The following is a 5205-nucleotide window of genomic DNA, read 5'->3' as shown; positions in this document are numbered from 1 at the left end:
AAAAAAAAAACCCCCCCAAAAACAAAAAAAAAAAAAAAAAAGAAAGGGAAACTGAGAAAGCAAGCTGCCAGGTCTGGGACGTGAATCATGGTTGGACATGTGGGAGTCCAGCATCTTAACAACCAGATCAACTGCTGGCCTTGGGTCTCTACTTTTAATTGAGAGGTTTAGCTTCCCTGTTGTGGTTAAGATCAAGGTCTTTGGTGATGGGCTCCATGGCATAGTGGTGCTCAAGAGAAGCCAGATTCCACAGGGTGACCACAGTTCTAATCTCCAGCCTGGTCATACTGGGCATATGAACAAGTACCCTAGATCTGATGGGCTAGAGGACTAGAGGAGGAGACTGTAGCATGACCAGACCCTGTGGAGGGTGCTCCTCTCTCTCACATGCATGCATATATGTTCTTTTGTGAATAAAGGGAAAAAAAAAATAAGGATCAAGGGCGCTCTGGAGTCAGAGACATGTGGGCTCCTATTGGCTTTTTCACTTACTAGCTATAAACCTTTGACAAGTCATTTAAACTTTTAGTCTCAGTTTACAGAGCTTCCTTTCTCCCACTATGATAATACTTACTGGGCCAGTGTTGAGGTGGTTAAAGTGGCTGGATCCCACATGGCCAACTATGGTTTGAGTTCCATACCCGGCAGCTCAAAACAAACATACCAGGTGCATGTGCATGTACGTCCAAAACCCTATAAAAGAAAAACGGAGGCCATCTCCTAGAGGGGGTGCTTTCTCACTTTCTCTCTCTCTCTCTGTATTTCTCTCTGGCAAACATACATGCACTCTAGGGGAAAAATAAATAAATAAATAAATAAAAGAAACATGCTGGGTGCATGTGGTGCATGCCCAAAAGCCTGATGGGACTGAAAAACAGGAAAAAAGGATTGTGGTATAACCACATCCCATTGAGGGATCCTTTCTCTCTCTTTCTCTCTGGTATATCCTCCAGCAATTAAAAAAAGAAAGAGTGGTGCTGGCAGATGGCATGGTGGTTAAAGGTGCTGGATTCCCACATGGCTGACTGCAGTTCAAGTTCTGGACCTGGTGGCTTGCTTTCTTGGTTTTCCTTTCTCTCTCTGTGTGTTTCTGTCTGGTCAAATGAATAATAATAATAACAACAAACGGAATTAATTAAATAAATAATTCTTTAAAAAAAAAGAAAGAAAGAAAGTAGGGGTCAGCAGGTATCATGGTGGTTAAGGGGCTGGATTCCCACATGGCCAATCTCAATTTGGTGGCTTGAAAATCATGTTGGGGTTGGGAACCAGCAGTTAGCGTAATGGCTATGTCGCTGGACTCCCACGTAGTTGACCGTGGTTCGCGTCTCAGACCCGGTGGCTTAAAACTCATGCCGGGCACGTGTGCGTGCGTGCCCAAGATCCCGAGAGGAGAATGGAGGAGAAGGGATTGCGGCATGACCATCCCCCCTGGGGGGTGATTTCTCGCTTTCTGTCTCTAATATCTTTCTCTGTCTGTCTGGAGAGTGCACGTGCCCTATAGCGAAAATCTCAATCTCTCCAAAAAAAAAAAAAAGAAGTTCATGTCGGGGGTCAGAAGGTGGCACGGTAGTTATAGCTCTGGACTCCCACGTGGCCAACAGCTTGTGTTATTTATTTATTTATTTATTTATTTATTTTTAGAGATTTTTGCCTTAGGGCAACATGTGCTTACTGGAGAATGAGAGACAGTGAGAGGAAAAGTGAAAAATCACCTCCCCCACCCATAAGGGGATGGCCATGCCAAACCTCTTCTTTTCTATTCTCCTCCCACATGCACACATGTCCGGTGAGTTTCAAGCCACCAGGTCTGGATCTTAAACTGTGGTCGACCATGTAGGAATCCAGTGACATAACTATTACATCATCTGGTGGCCCCAGCTGACAGCTATTTGAATCCCAGATCTGGTGGACTGAAACTCATGCAGGCGCATGTGCATGCATACCCAAAATCCCAAGAGGAGAACAGAGAAGGCCATCCTCCCTGAGGGTTGATTTTTCACTTTCCTTCTCATTGTCTCTGTCTCTCCAGCAAGTGTATGCACTCTATGCAAAACAAAACCTTAAAAGAGAAGAAAATCAGGCTGGGTGCATGTACATGCATTCCCAAAATCCAAAGAGGAGAATGAAGGAGAAAAGACTGAGGCATGGCCACGCCCCACTAGGTAGTGATTTCTCACCTTCCCTTTCTCTGTGTCTCTCTCTCCAGTGGGTGCATGTGCCATATGGCAAAAACTTAAAAAAAAGAGTAAAATTTTTTTCCCCAGTTTTGCCATAGAGCACGTGAACTCACTGGAGAGAGACAGACAGACAGAGAGAGGGAAAGTGAGAAATCATCCCTAGGGACGGGGGTGTGTGTGTGTGTATGTGTGTGGGGGGGGAGGGCCACACCACAATCCCTTCCCCTCTGTTCTCCTCTTGGGATTTTGGGTACACACATGCACCCACCTAGTGTGATTTTCAAGCCACTGGGTTCAGGAATTGAACTGTGAAGTCAGCCATGTGGGATTTAGTTACCCTAACCTCCACACTACCTCAGAAAGAGTAAAAATTTATTAAAAATTAAAAACTAAAACAAAACAAAACATACCATTATGTCTAGTTTTGTTTCCCTACCTATAAATGCCATTATCTTCCTGTCTGTGGCTCTAACTCCACCTTACTCTGCCCAGTATTGGGTGTTTAGAGTATGCCATTCTCCTGGCTCCACCCTACCCCCTCACAAACACCATCCTCTACCAGAAAGTTGCAAAACCACTTTGTTTAGTGCTAAGTGCAGCTCTTACTTCCTTTCTGCTACTCCTCCCTTCCTTACCCAGGGTTTGGTTCTTCTTAGTGGGGGCTGGGGAGAAGTTAAGAGAAAACTTAGTCTAAGGTCAGTCTAGGGAGACAGACCTATCTCCCCATCCTCAAAAGGCCCAAGGCTAAAAGGCTTCCAGGGTGTGGAGGGTGTGTGCCTGGGGGACCTTCCCACCTTCAACTCTGAAAGTGACAAGGTGATTATTATCACCATGGAAACATAACCCAGTGCTCTGGATCCAAAGTCATTTGTTGTCATAAGCAATAGGCCCATGTGTCAAGGCACTTATAATATACTGTAGGTGTTCTTCCTCAATGAGAGAGGTCCCTAAGGCAACAGCATGTACAGATGTTGATGATGTTTGTTGAAAGAATAAAATTCTACTTCTGCATCACTTCTTTTACTTTTCTGTAGCTTGGGGTGGGAAGGGGACTAAAGCTTTGGGGGAAAAAAAAAACATGTATACCATGGTATACATGTTTGGTGGTGACAGTTCCTCCCCATGATCCTTCCCCGTAACCATTTATTACGTTATAATTAATTCTCTAAATTGGGGCAGTTTGAATAGGGCCTGGATATTAGATAATATTAGGGAATTGTGTTAAATTTTTTTCCTTAGGGAAACCAGCAGCTGGTGTAATGGATGGCTATGTTGCTGAACTCTCATGTAATCGACCATGATTCAAGTCCCAGACTCAGTGGCTTAAACTCAGGCTGGGCGCTCGTGTGTGCATAACCAAGATCCCAAGAGGAAAATGGAGAAGGGATTGACCATTCCCCCTGCAGGGGTGATTTCTCATTTTCTGTCTCTCTCTGTCTGTCTTTCTGGTGAACACACACACCCTATAGCAAAAACCTCTCCAAAAAAAAAATTTCCCCCCCTTAGGTACAATAATTTTATTATGGTTATGTGATAAATATTTTTCAGATATATGCTATCAAGTAGGCTTTCTTTATTATGGCCCTAAAATACTTTTCCAGCCTTTTCTCACCCCACTCCTTGTGCTCCAGCTCAGCTGCATTTCTCACTATTCTCCCTAAAAAGATTTCCAGACCTTATGCCTTGCTCCTGCTGGCATTCCTCAGCAGTAATGCTCTTCACCACCTGCTGGAGGAAGGAATGCTCTACACCACCTGCTGGAGGAAGGAACTACTAATCATCCACTATTCCTGTTTCACATTCAGCCTCTACTTTACCGCCCTTGATTCTCCTCAGTTTTTCAGTTCTCTGAATTCCCACAGACATGCATATTTCTCAGGCCACTCATTTTACTCTCCCCCTTCCGCCCCCCTTTTTGGTGCTAAATTGTAAGCTTCTGGCAGACAAAAGCATTTCTTATTCATCTCTGAATTCCCTCCTGGTCCAGCCTAGTACCCTGAATAAAGGATTTTTTTCTGTACATATTTGGTGAATTAAATCCTCTGAGATATATATTGAATAAAAGTTAACAAAGGAAAAAAGAAAACACAACAAAGGAGTGGTAAACAATTCCCTTTCTCAGGAGAGATCTGAGAGGTTTGCCACGGAGAAGTCACACACAGATGGTAAAAGCAGTAGTTTGAAATATGAAGATTGATCATACTGTAAAAACACAAGACAACTTGAATCCAGTCTCTTGTTGAGTTTAAGGAGGGACTGGAAAACAGAACAAAAGAATGTTTCATCCCTATTGTGTTTCAGTCACCAAACCTTCAGTCCTAACTTTTCAGATGAAGTCTGAGTGAAAAGTATCTCCACTTCTAGCTCTGCTCCTTCTGAAAGAGCATCAGCAGGAAGTGGGGAGGCCCAGATGTTCAGAGTGGCTTATCAGGAACCTTGTAAAAAAGGGAGCAAGCAGCCTGAGGTTAGGATTCAAAGGCAGGACACCTGGGTTTCAGTAACAGTTCTTCCACTTATCAATCTCTTTTGAGCCTTGTTTCCTCATTTCTAAAATTGGGATGCTAAATAACTTGTTTAAAGGGTTGAAAAGATGAAGAGAGATCCTATCACCAGAATACTGGCTCCATAAAAAGGAGATCACATCTTTCACGTTAAATCCCTGTGCCTGGTCCATAATATATGGCACTTGCTATGTGACACATTTGACTATGTGACATATTAGGTATAATATACCACTCAGAAGATTATATCCAGTTGATTATAGAAAGTTGAAAAGTGTTCTGGCAAATCTGTTTTTTTTCCCCTCTACATTTGCTACAGAGCAGTGCACTTGCCAAAGAGTAGAGAGTTAGAAAGCACCTTGTGGGGGGATGGCTGCTCTGTAATCCACTCTTTCATTCTCCTCTTGGGATATTTTTTTTTTTTTTTTGAGAGGTTTTCGCTATAGGGTGCGTGCGCTGGCCAGACAGAGAGAGACATAGAGACAGAAAGAGAGAAATCACCCCTCAGGGGGATGGTCACACCG

The sequence above is a fragment of the Tupaia chinensis genome, unplaced genomic scaffold (assembly GCF_000334495.1).
Source record: "Tupaia chinensis unplaced genomic scaffold, TupChi_1.0 Scaffold145652_1, whole genome shotgun sequence".
NCBI classification, from domain to species: Eukaryota; Metazoa; Chordata; class Mammalia; order Scandentia; family Tupaiidae; genus Tupaia; species Tupaia belangeri.
The sequence above is the reverse complement of the archived record's forward strand: the minus strand, read 5'-3'. Positions refer to the sequence as shown.